Genomic DNA, 13,938 nt, shown 5'->3' with positions numbered 1-13,938 from the left:
TCCTTGTACAATTGACATTCCAGACCCTAAACCACCATTCCAAAATGAACCCATCTGTAGAGTCCTGAGGACAGGCAAATATTCGCAATGTCTTCAGGGGGCAGAAAACCATGTGGAAAATGTAATTACACCTGCTCCTCAGGTTTCATCACCTGCCAACATGGAGGTCTCTCTTCATTTACCCCAAGGACAACAAACCCAACCAGCTCAGACTAGGAATCCAACTCCTGGAGAGGGAAATCAGGCCAGTGTGGACAGTTCTCACAAGAGTATCTGTCATCAGCACAGCTAACACACTGCTCTCCAAGAAATTCTACATGAGAAAAGCCCAAGAAACCTGAAATCCATCTGCGAAACAAAGACAGAATGGGCACTTCACAGCTGTTTCCCCTGGACAAGGCTTAATTCCTGCTGCAGCATCCTTTCCATGCAGTTGCATCCACGACATCAACGGATTTGAAGCTGAGGTCCATCTGCCTGGCTGCATCTTTCAAAACTTGTAATAACTCTGCATGTTTCTAGAACAGGCTAATGAGAAACATGCTCACACCAGGGCTGTAAACTGTCATTTCTAAATTGGAAAACCAAATGAACTGCAGACAGAGCTATTGTGCTGCTCTAAGATGCCGCCTTCTAATTAGGTGCTGGGAGTTTTAAAACATTTTCAAATCTTGGACTGCTCCATCCTTCCCAGATTTAATGATCAGAGAGCTGAGGGAAATTTCCTCGGTGAACTGGGAAGAAGAACAGAGGAGTTAATGTCTTCCCATTTACAAGAACAACTTGGGAAACAGGAAAGGACAAACTCAGAATTCAATGACTTAGATAAAGAATTGTAGATGGAAGAGCATCTGATTACACTTAGGTTTCTGCAGTTACAAATTAAGTGCTCCATAAATCCTCCAGAGAAAATTATGGGAATGACACATCAGTGACTTTAAGCTCTAATCTTACAAGCTTCATAATTCATGTTTTTATTTGACATTGATGGGATCACTTGAATGAGTAGTTTTGTCTGCAATTAAAGCACTGTAAGAACAAAGTTTACAAAGGTTTTGCTTTGCTGTTGAAAAATTTTAGTGATTTACAGGTAGTTTAGCTCCATTTAAACACTTACTAGGGAACCCTCCCTCTTCCAGTGATGAATTCCTGCACAACTCCTACACTTGGAATGACACGAGAACTGTCTGTGACTCCAAGTGACAACTGTGGGCACTTTATCCCATTAATCACGGACAATCAGAGAGAACATGCACTGGGTGTGACTTGGAAAGACTTCCATGGTGGACTGATGATTCTGTACAGGAAACTAATTAAAAAATAAGTCCTACTGCTTCCTTTCCATGCCCTGCCATAGCAGGAGCTGGGTAAATGGATGTTGTTAGAGCTGCACCCAAGACAGCTTTACGATCCATCTGAAAGGCAGAGCCAGCCCGAAATCTGCAGACCATGGCCTGTGAGAACATCACATCTGACAAACTGCTCAACTTACTGCAACTTTTAAAATCCCTTTTTTTAATAATAAAATGAGGAGCCGAGGGAAGATGACAGAGTGACAAGTCTGCAGAAGGGCTCTGTCTGTACCATGGGAAGGGACTGTGTGAACTTCCTACTTAATGTCTGGCCATGGATCTCATTTATGAGCTGCTGCAGACACCCCATGGCATGATGGAGATGGAGGAGCCACTGAGAAATTATCTTACAACTGAAAAACCAATTAATACTAAATGCAGTGAGGAAGAACTGTCTACCCAGATAGAAACTGGGATTGTGAAGTCAGTTACAGATGTCTTTAAGGGATTTTTTTTTTTTGGTCATTTTCAACTTGAACTTAAACCACAGCTATTGGGGAAAAGCTGTTTTATCTTTTCTTTTTCTGCACCATCAATCCCCCAGCGTTTTCACCACCAGCTTAATGAATTCCAACTATCAAGAGAGCTCATCCGCTCTGTAATTTGTCTTTTTTTGTTCCCTTCACTAAACAAGCAGGAAAAATGTTTCTAATTTGCAAGACTGAATAAATACCTACTGTGTTTGCCAAGACTTTATTGACATTCAGGGTGTCCACAAAGCTGACTGACTTCTCACAGAGATGGTTTATCTCCTCAAGTAAAAAAAAATAAACCTGCCCTAACAAGAAGATGTTAATCTTCCTTAATAAAACAAATGGAAAGCATCACTTCAATAAATAATCCTGTGGCTAGTGAAAGCCCTTCATTCAGGATATGGTCCCGGAGCAAATTTTTGTTGACAGCAAGATCACACAGCACTGGGACACCCTCCAGTGCTCACTGCTGCCTCTGATGCTGCACTTCTTGTCACCTTCAGCAGTAGCAATACGACTGCCTGTGGCCTGTAAAATTCATTCAAATGATTCTAACACGAAATAAAAAAAATGAAGCATTTCTTTTCTTGACCGAGCTATTTTCAGTCATCTGGTTTTCCACACAGTCAGGGAAGAGGTGGCACTGCATTGCTGCTGAGCTGGAAATGAATGGCTGGGAGTGGGCAGAAACTGATTAAGCTGGCACTAGGAAAAGACATGAACTGTGGAATTACACCTTGGATAGCATCAAATCCCATCTCTCTTGCTAAGCTGGTCATGAGGAGTTGAGGTGAGTTTCAGCCTGCAAGGAAACACAGTTCTTGAACTTTCACAAGAAAATCAATACGTTGAACTCTAAGGTTCTTACTCAAGTTTTACTGGATTTTTACACAAGGCTCAACCTTCCCCACAGGCCTGTTTACCTGAATTTCTCAATTTGAATTTCTTTCACTGAACAATTCTGTCATCTTAAAAGGAGCAACATGCAAGAAACAATCAAAGCCCCCACAGCTTTGGAATTTAATATCATCAGAAGGTCTGTGATGGCTTGATACAAACAGCAAAGAAAAAAAAAAAAGCATTTGTGTCATCTGGGAGGAGAATAATGACAAATTGGTACTGAAAAGATTCCTACACTGATGACAGTACATCACATTCCTTTCTGTGCTTTGTTCAGCTGCACTGAGAAGTGCCATGAGTTGAAGAGATCTGGGGAACATGGCTCTAGAACAGGCAAAGAGCCCTCAAATGAAGGCAATTCTTTCCCACTAGTGAAATACCCAATTTACCCATTATGCAAGCACACCACACATTTACCTTTGTACTTTCAAAGCTCCTCAGAGCTTAGAGCAGGAAAGGCCTGATGGCTCCAAGGTACTTACAACAATCAAGGAGAGGCACAGATGTGCTGTACAGAAAAATCAGCCTCTACCATGCACAGCTTTATTTGTGTAGTTCTGTAACAATTCATTACTCACAGGTTTGTCCTCAGAATCTGGAAGAAGAAAACACCAGAAGCTGTTTGAATTAGTCCCCTCTGTGTTGTTCTGCAAAGAGATGAATTAAAACACAACTTGAGAATAATTTTTCTTTTCCTCCAGGTTTTACACAGATTTTTCTCAAACCACATTATGACTCCTCACAATCTGTACTTATGTGAGTGCATTCACAGTCAGAACAGGCAATCGAGGTGTGCCCCTGATCCATCACTAAATACAGGCATCATGTTCCCTATGGAAAAAGCAATTTTGGATTAGAGTTCACCAAAAATTCACCAAGAAAAAATTGCTGTCTTTGCTTCATAACAAAATGTGTGTGTAGGCATTCCTTGTGAGATGTATCCAAAGATACATCCAAGCCTCCTGGTAGAATCCCTCAAGCTGCAGTCCACTTGTGCACTGACTGTGGCAGTGGTGCCATAGGGAAGTAATTCTTTGTGGAGGCAGAATCCATAAATAGCAGGTGCCAGAGAATCACCTGCTGCACAGAGCAACAGGTAAAAAGTTGTCTGATGTAAAAGTTGTCTCAGATTTACTCTGAACTCTGTTTTAAAACCTCATCAGGCTGATTTTGGGGATTATCAGGGAAGGAAATCCTAAAAATACAAAAGCACGCTTAGCAAGCTGGGGGAAAGGCAGTAAGATGTTTTTGTGACAAAGGCTTCAGGATATGAATTATGCATTACCAAAAACTGACTTCAGTCTGCATGGGAGGAGGGAGATTTCTGTGCATCCAAATCCCAGCACAACGGGCACAAGCTGCTCTGCAGGGAATTATATACACCCTGTACAAACATTATCCATTTGAGAATCTCACTCTCCTTTTTGCCCGAGTATTATTTTGTGCTAATTTTAAGAATCTGAGGCAGAAACCCACAAATAACCTGCGAAATCCTTGGAATCAGTCCCTATTCAATTCAGAGAGGGCTACTGAAATCATAAGGAAGCAGGAACAGTCTGGCTTCAGCCTCCCTCTATTTCTGTCCACATTCCCACCCTGTGCCCATCACCATAGCATCTGACTGCTCCTTCTGCAAAACACCAACCTTTGGGGCAACAGAAGCAGGAAAGTAGTGTTTTGTTTTTTTTTTATTCCCCAAGTAGATCACCATTTGCTGGATAAAAGCAGCTGATGTTGTATTTTAGAAATTGGACAGGATAGACATAATAAAAAATGTAATTCCCTGTTAATTGCTGAGGTATGTTAATGAGGATATGATAATGAAGCAGCCATCCACAACAAAACTCACTGCTGACTGTCCATGTCTTACATTATAAAAACACTTAATTTTCATTGCCACTGCTGCCTTACACATTTAAAATTATCTCAGTGGGGTCTGGGAGAAAAACAACAGTAATTAAGAACAAAAAACAAAAACATTTCACATTAAAATAGTTCTGACTTACAGCTTTTGGGACTTAAGAGCAATGAGCATCATTTTTAGCAACCACCTTGGCACCGTGGCTGTTATATAAGTTTCAACAGAAGCTCTAATCCCACCCCTGAGCAGAAATGCCCCTCTCATGAAGCACTCCAAAGCTACAGCTACTGTTTGTATCCTCGTGCCATGAGCTGGACCACAGCCACTTCTGTCCCTACAAAGTGAGCTCTCAAAACCAGGCACCTGCTCACGTCACTGCCCCTCTGCTTATCTCCAGCACTGGATTAATCTGTGCTGCTCCACACATCATCGTGGCACTTTGTCTGTCAAAGCATGGAAAGTGACCTGGGAGGAACTGCTCTTATGTATCATTTAAAAATAACAATAAACAGCACGAAAACATTTATTAGTCTGTGTTTTGGTTTTGTTTTTGGGTTTTTTTTTGTCTGATATATCACAAACCAGACTGCTCCACCATTACCCAAGAGGAAGCAAAATTAAAATTATCACACAGAAAGAAGATAACAATTAAGAAAGATAGGAAGTTCAATCAGACCACTTCAAGTTTTAACCTCAGGCTAATTTCCACACCTCAGGAACACACTGCAGAGGACCTCTCAGTCAAAGACAAATATTCTGTACGCCTCCCATCACATATGATGACACTGCAAAAAAACCCTGAAACCCAAGCCAGGAGTATTTTCAGAGTGAAATAAAGCACTGAGCAACCCGGGATAGTGGGAGGTGTCCCTGCCCATGGCACAGGGTTGGAACTGGATGGAACTGGTCTTGAAGGTCCCTTCCAACCCAAACCATTTTGTGATTCTGTGATTCTATGAAACAGAAATCAGTATTTTTTTAAAGATATTCACTGCCTACATTCAGCTGCTGCACAGTGACAAATACATATGCCAGATACATTTACATACTATATATTTCACAGCAGGAAAAATAACCAGTGCAGAGATCTTACTCCATCAATGTACTGGAAACAGAAATTATTTACCTTTCAATTTGCACAGATTTATAAGCAGGTTTTCCCTCAAACAAGACGTTCTTCCTCTGGCATATGCAAGATGCCCTCTTGAGATCAGCACCTGGGATTTATAAAATGATTTATTTAAATGTGTTTGCATTTCCACTTCAGCCTCCCCTCATGAAATGCAGAGAATTCACACAGTTGCGATAGAAATAAAAATTTTAGGGATTGATCAATGCCCTGTTAGCCATGCTAAGGACTGGAAGATCCAGGAGATGAGGGATCTTCACTGCATGCTGAGCAAGGATCATCTGGATGAACTGGTGAGCATCTGGCAGTGCTGGAATCAATTACATCTGCACAACCATGCACAGATTAGAATATTTACCAATCCTTACTCCTGAAACCTTTTTACTACTCAGTTTGTGCATGTGACTTCTGTGAAAGGACAGTCACATCATGAGGGTAAAAGCAGACACTGTGCTTCAGTAATAAACACTGATGCTGGCACATGGCATGGAAATTACAGAGCTAATCAGAGAACAACATAATGCCAGGTAAGGGATGGGAAAAGGGGCTGTTGGATTCTGAAAATGAATTTGTTTTTGCTTTGATCTGCAACATCCATTAAACAACTTTAGCTGCACTAGAAAAATATGTCTCTGACCATCAGAAAACATAATGTACATATTACCCAAATTACTTGTTGTGATTTTTTTATTCTCCACCCCACAACTGGCTCCACCTTTTGAAGCTACAAACAAGGTCAGCATCTCATAACTAGAGCACTAAAGAATGGATGAAGTTCTGATTTTCTTTGGGACCCGAGAAACTCAGTTTGTGCAGCAGGTATTTACCTTCCCAGTGATTTCCAAGGAAAGAAACTACTTTAGCAGGACAGAGTCCCTGCCATGGATCAACACATACTAATCTAGAAGCTTCATATGAAACAGAATAAAATGAGCTTGGTTTCTAGTTTACTGCCTGAGGCAAGAAAGAGAGACATGAAGGAAGGTGAAAGCATAAGGAATAATAAGACATTAAAACCTAATATAAAGGCAGATTAACACCTTTTCTACTACAGGCATCACAGGAAAATGGAATTTTAAAACAGAGCCTTAAATACAAAGGTGTTTTTGTGGCATTTACAGAGGGTTGGCATGCGAGAAGGCTCCTTTCTGTTGACACAGAACTGAGCTTCAGCAGATTGCTATCAATCCACGTGCACAAGCCACACAAACATCCTGGAAGGAAAACAAAATGACGCACACAGGTGCAGGTCTGGAACTTGACTACACAGAGAGAGAGAGAGAATAATCAAATCCATTACTGCAGTGATAATCTGGGAAGAGAGAAGATGCAGAATGTGCACACAGAGAACTAACATCACCGTGCACATTAAAAATATGATTAAGAAAGACCACAAAACCCCCAGCCAGGATGGAATGTCAAATGGAAACATGATTGATGCTGTTGAGAGTTTGACCAGTCTAAAAAAAGGAAGGATGAAGAACTAGTGTTAATATTTGGTTAAGAACAAGCAACTAGAAACATCAAAGTTTCCAATGAATTCAAGAGGCAGATGTCATTCTGGAAGTGGTGTAGGGTGGAATCACAGAGGTGAACCCTAAATTGCAAATCACTGATATGGCTTCCTAATTCGAAAAATGCAGCCATTACTAAACTAAGTAAAAATAAACCTAAAAAAACCCCTAGTGATTCAGTCAATGAGAGATTTCACTGTTTATTCTGCCAGCATTCAAGTTCTCCTGTTTGTAACAGACATATTAAGTTAATTCATCAATTACTAAATGAGTTCAGTTAGTTCACAGCGTGTAATTAATTTATTCTCCTCTGTTAACAGGCACATCCTAATGTCACTTTGTACTATTTTGCAAATTCAATTTAATTTACTAGACACAATGAGAAAAAGGGAATTTTGAAGGCAGAAAACAAAACTGCAGCAAAGACAGATGCAGAACCTACAGGGATAATGTACAACACAAATAGCATCTGGCAGCAAGGTCCCTTCACTGCCCAGCAGGGCTGACTGCTCTGAATTAACTTTTCTGTGATTGGAACAGGTCTGGGATGTCGGGTGCAGGAATGTGGCAGCTGCCAGCCCACGGTGGTGTCCCCACAGCCATTTCCCTGCAGATGGACTGACTTCTCCCATCTCTCACCCCTTGCAAACACTTTCGTCAAGAGATCCCTTTTTTTTTTTTCACAGAACTACTCTGGATTTCTTTGTGGTTTTAACGGTGGCCAAGGAAATTCACTCAAGAGGAAATTCATTCACCATAATTCCTACTGTAGCCACTGTGAAGGTTAAAAGGATTAAACGGCTGAAGTGATGACTGGGATAATAAAGTATGTGCTGTCTAACGCCAGCTGCACAGGCCTTGACAGAGTAAAGCTTTAGAAAAAAATAGAAGAGGTAAGTCTTTAAATATAAAACCTGACAGTCCCTTGAACGTATCTGCACTCCAAAGTCCACGTGCAAAGCGGGAGCTGGGAGGAGAGCTCTGGGTGGGTGTTGGGATGCAGGTGCTGGGCAGCACCTGCAGCAGTGCCAAGGTGGGATCTACCTCTCACACTCACCAACCCTTCCAGCACAGAGGGAAAACAGCGCTGGATGCACCTCCAGCCAAGGAGAGAGACCAGCTGAACCATGATCGCAGCAAGGGACTGCAATTACAGCATCATTAACAGGAACATTTAACTCAGCTTTCCATCAGTAACAAGCCACAGAATTTTTCTTGTGCTGGTACAACAAGCACAGGGCTGGAGCTCTGGGAAGGCCAGGCCTGTTTTGTGGGTGATGCAGCACCAGGCAGGGAGACATGGCTGTCCACAGCATCCCCTGCCATGAGACTGGCAGTCTACAGGCATCAGCCACATGGCCTGTCTCAGTTCTGCTTGGGTTTTGGCAGGATTTAGGTGCCCAGGCTCTGGAGTGATAGAACTTTCTATTCAGTAGCAGCTGGGGCACCAGCATGTGCTGTACCACAGTCAAAGGTTTCTCAGCTGGCGTGAGGGAACCTGCTTCTCACCTAGACTTTTCTGCAGTCAAAAAAGCAGCTTAAACACCACTACATGCCCTGGAAGAACCTCAAATCCACCAAAATCCATGCCAGCACCAGAGCCTTTTCCAGAGCAAGGCTGCACAGAAGCCCTGGTGATCACCACCTTCCACTGGACACTGAAGCACCACCTGAAAAGCAAGAGAGACCCTTTCTGTGTCTGTTCAGCCCTCAGTTTCACGCCACCCTGGAAAACTGGAGCAGCACAGATGCAAAATGTGAGGCTGAACATGTCTCTGCATCGTTTGTGTGGCTCCTGGTACCCAACAGGCTGTTCCACAGTGAGCTTCCCTGTGCTCCCTGACAGGAACACACAACCTCAGAGCAGCTGATGCCCAAATCCCTGCCTAATATGTCACAAACAAAGTCCCTCCGGAATGTCTCTCCAGCCTTATTCTGATTCCAAAATTACATGACATCCATACCCCTGCCACTTCTCAACACCTCAAGGGTCCCTCCAGCCTTTTCAATCTCATTCTGCCCCATTTTGGTGGAAATGGGGCTCTGCCCTGTGATCCAGGACTTTTTGGCATCACATGTAGGAGCCATGTTCTAATTCAGGTCCAGGCAGTTGAGTTCCACACCCAAGGGCAAAAATCCAGCATGGATACAATAAACTGGGCATCTATGAGCTTTAAAAGATCAGTATTGGATACTTCCAAAGATGATGTATAATACATGTACAGGAGGACAGAGCTAAGCATCATTTTGATCTGAAGCTGAAAATACACAACCCTTCCTGAGCTACTGTATTTGCATGGAAAACTGGTGGTGTTCTTGATGAAAAATGAGTAATTGAAAGAATTTTAAAAGTGCTTAAAAGGACAGTAACAGAGAGGAAACAAAACTCATTCAGCCTACAGCACAGCACTGAAGTGAGACTAGGAACAATAATGATTATGTTTGAGGTGCTGTAATTTAAGACAAACTGCAGCAGAACTGCAACAGCAGTTTGCTAATTCTATTACTAATCCTTACATCACACTTTCCAGACTCCTTATGGATTTTCCTCTAAATAGACTGCTTTATCAGCATTCTTTTGGCAAAAGGAGTTACAGTAACTTCTGCCATGAGGGAATAATTGTGTCAGGGGGTTGGTGAGGAATACTCCCTTGCATTTCCAGCCTGGAGCAGCACTCTGCTTACTGCACTCTCTCCAACACCTAACTGGAACTACTCTCATCCTGCCCTCAGGGCCATGAAAGCTGTATTAGGTTTCCAGGTGAAGTGAGGATAATGTGTATCCTGTGTGGATGTGACAAGATAGGCTAAACCAGATAAAATAACTGAAGTAAAAATTCAAATTGCACTGTACTGCACTGTAAAATACCATACAGATCTATAAAATAATGCAGACTCAAAGCAAGATGTCTGACAGGCCACAGGAATACAAATTATGAAACCATGAAAATTCATTTAAAGCTGTATAATTAAGCCCACACCACAAATACTTATTTTCCTTCTCTTTAAATACAATAGCTCTTACTTCATGTGGCAATATTACAAATACACTGCTTTGCATCATGGCCCATGGGCACAAACCTCTTCCTTTAAACACCCCAGTTCCAGGTATTTTCAGATGCAAAGGAATGGAGGGGAAGGATTGGATACAATGGCCCAATCAAACTTGTATTTCTTTTTCCACCCAAATCCATAGTTCTGTATCCTGTAAGACAGATGCTGAGCATATCTGCTGCATCACTTCCCTGAATCCCTGCCAGCTCTATCTGCTCTCTGAAATCCCCTGGGGAGATTTCCAACACACGTGAGCCCTGCACAGCCCCGCCTCCGACCCTTCCTGTTAGGGACTCCTAAGCAATGGGTTTTATCTCATTAATTCAGTGTTTTTTAGGAAACTACTTTTCCCTGCCAGTTTTTAAACCCAGAGGAATTTTCTAGATGGGCAGTGACAGTGCATGAGTAATAGCTCCCTCATTAAACGACCAGGGAGTCATAAAACAAAACAAATTGTTCAGCTTCCCAGTGTTTTTCCGATTTGCTTTCCCTTTCCAAGTCCTGTAGTGCTCACAAACATCCAAACTATCTAAGTGACGTCATTTCTAGTTAGAATTCTTAAAGGAAACAACATGTCCTTTGCCTGTTGCTCAATCCTCTGGTATTTCTGCTGTCATTTATTTGTGCCCCTGAGTACTTTCAAGTAAATCTGTTTTTTTTTTAAATCAAGAGCTAGTTGTGCCCATGTGAAACATGCCAAAAGACACCATGAAAAGCTTGTCTGACATGGGAGAGGAGCTGTGTTGTGTTTACTCCTGCTGGGAACAAATTCTTTACCCCATTCTGAAACCTGTGAGTTCCAACCATACAACTACACAGAACAGTGACTCAAGGAATATTTTGAAAGGCCACAATTTCTGCATTGGTTTGTGAGAATGAGACAAGATCTCTGTCTCCTGTGTTCCTATTCAGGATGAAGAACAAGATGCCAGAACAAGATACCAAAACAACTCTGGGAGGTGAGAAGGCTTAACAATATTTGCATTTAGTATGTAATTTGGCAGGCTTGCAGAACTGCTAGCTACCATAGTTTTCAGAACAATCATTTAAGGTGCTCTTGCAATCCTCACCTTAAGATAGCAAAGGAAGGACTGAGTAGAGTCAGTCTGAGGTGACCTGAATTCAGGGTTCAGTGTTTTTACTGAAAAATGTGGTTTGCTTCAGGAAAACTTCAGCTCCTTTCACCTGAACAAAATTTGGCAGCCACAGAATAATGAAAACCATTTCAGACAGCTCGAACATTTCACACCACTGAGATTTTAATTACTTTTAAATCTTTTAATGAGCAACAGAAAGCAAAGGAATGAGATGGAAGTGGGAACTCCAGACCACAGTCCCTAACACGTTTGGCAGCTGTGAGGAGAGCCATTACACATGCCAGGCTCACTGACCTTGCAGATTTCTCCAGGATTAGAACACTAACCAGCTGAAAGCTTATTCCCTTTTCCAGGGAACTGTGCTCTCTGTATCTACAAGTAAATGTTTTGATGCTGATGAATAATCAGCAGCTTTACATACACATCTGAGTCAGGCAAAGAAGTGATGAATGTCAGGGAAAAAGGTGAGCAGAGATCCCAGCCCAGAGCTCCAGGGATGCTCAAGAGCCTCCCTGCTGATGATTTCACTATGAAGTAGGTATTCAAACACCTCTAAGGACACAGGCTGCCAAGAATTTGCCTCTTTACACTGCTTTATAATTGGCAACAAAGGTGGGAACAACTTGCCAGCTTCACTTGTCACATCATCCTTACGACAGCATGCGGAGGTACCGCTGAGGAAGGGGAATTTCGTCAGGACTGAAATACATCGCAGACACCACGGCAGATGGCACTGGGTGAACTGAAATGGAATTGCAAAGTTCAGGGTATTTTTGAGAAGGTTCATTTAAGATGAAACGAGGTAACAGCTTAAGAAATACACAACAGTGAAGAGAGACAAAAACATCCTCTCCATCCTTCTCCCGACATACGGAGATGCTCAATGAACTAAAATGATTGTAAATATTTTGGCATTTACATTGTGGCCACAGTTGAATGCTGAATGGTCCTGATAACCCTGGAACTTCCCCAGACAAACAGCCCCCACTGCTCCGCACACTTTACAGTCCAAATGGTGAGGAAATCTCTCTCGTCATTGGTTTAAATGCAAAGCACTGGTGAAGTGGGGAACTCACAAGAATATGCCAAAGCCAAGACTGAAGAACAGTTAAGAAATTAAACCTTTGGACAGAAAATGGAAACACCCAAGATTATTAGATTAGTGTGAAAGAGCAGAAATAACCCTTTGAATCTTGAATAACTGTCCTCTACAAGGACTCTATCACCTCTCCCTAAAGTCTTTTTACTGGCTGCTGCCAGAGATGTTACTGGAAAGGTCACATCATAGCTCTGAGACTCTGCTGATGCCCTAAGATACAACTCAGTTTAACATCTCCGGAACAAGCCTGCTACTGAAGCAGAGTTTGGACAGCATTCCCAAAGCCACAGAGCCCATCAGGCCTGTGGATAGCTCCTCATTAAAAGAAGCAACAAGGAACAAAACCCCAACCTCTTTTCCAGGCGGTGAATGACACCAGCATGAGACTGACAACTTTCAGGATGAGGTCACCTCCGTTTCCCTTCAGAAATGAAGCTGGCAAGTACGATTAACAATAATTAAAAAACTCTTTTCACAAAAGGACACTATACTTTTATTATCTCTGCTAAAGCCTAATCAAAAGCATCACAATGAGCTTGTTGATGTTTTTTTTTCAACCAAGACATGATAGAAGACAGAAAGAAAACTGGCAATTAAGAACAGAAACCCTATTTTCTTAGGTGCCATAGTATGTTGGCTCAAAATAAGTTTTTTCCCCATTTCCCCAAAAAGAAACTCAGTACTTACCAGACAACCATGGGAAAACATAACAAAAAAATCTTAATTTACCAAAATAACAAGCTTAATGGAAAAATAAAAGTGTTTGTGACACTGAAAGTTATATGGGAAGTGCAAGCAACAAGCTGCAATCACAGTCATGAAAAGTTCCTGGCGCTGGACCCAATGATTTTCTTCAGCAGAGTTCCAGCTGCAGTAAGTTCCTTTGCGTCCCAATTTACTATGAAAAATACAATTATATGAGAGCCAAACCCCATCCACGGATTCTGCTGCACATCCACAGCTCAATAACAACTTTATAAACCCTTTAAAATGTTTTTATTTTTGCTGTGGACATTGAAGGTCCCACTGCTCTTGATCAGGGAGCAGTGTCTCACCCCATACACAGGCAGAACTGCCAGATCAGATTTACCAGCAGAGCTTGAGGGTGCAGATTAAACCCTGGCAAGTGGCTTTCACCCAGAAATATGAGTGCTTAAATGACTACTAAAAGTGGGATTGCTTCCGAAATATTTGGTGTTACAACCCCAAAATGACCCCACTGCTGCACAGAACAATGCTGCGCTCTTGAGCGATCCAAGCAGCGTGGGACACACGGGTGACTGGCCCAAGATTGAGCCAATTTTTAGGGCAGAAGGGTAAGGCCAGGGACTGAGGAATGAGAGGGTTAAGTGGGCAGCAGGCAGAGTGGAGGGTGAGCCGTGCAGCAGGAAGCCCACCTGCCCCTGGAGCGATGCCCGCTGGATGAGGAGCGGTGCCAGTCCACAGCCCAGAATAGCAG

At 42.3% G+C, this 13,938-nt stretch overlaps 1 long non-coding RNA gene across 4 annotated transcripts in view; it reads right to left on the bottom strand.

The window, feature by feature from the left end:
- Positions 1 to 2,029: 2,029 nt before the first annotated feature.
- LOC134043742 (uncharacterized) overlaps positions 2,030 to 13,938 on the bottom strand; it is a 111,851-nt gene continuing 99,942 nt past the window's right edge. For 2 of the 4 annotated variants that reach the window (XR_009933183.1, XR_009933185.1), the window contains 2 exons: positions 5,713 to 5,803; positions 2,030 to 3,320 (listed from right to left, as the gene is read on the bottom strand). This is a non-coding gene — a long non-coding RNA (uncharacterized LOC134043742). Of the gene's footprint in view, positions 3,373 to 5,712; positions 5,804 to 13,938 lie in introns of all 4 variants that reach the window. The other 2 variants (XR_009933184.1, XR_009933186.1) reach the window with 1 other exon arrangement.

The sequence above is a fragment of the Cinclus cinclus genome, chromosome 4 (assembly GCF_963662255.1).
Source record: "Cinclus cinclus chromosome 4, bCinCin1.1, whole genome shotgun sequence".
Taxonomy (NCBI): domain Eukaryota; kingdom Metazoa; phylum Chordata; class Aves; order Passeriformes; family Cinclidae; genus Cinclus; species Cinclus cinclus.
This window is presented reverse-complemented; position numbering and strand designations above follow the sequence as displayed.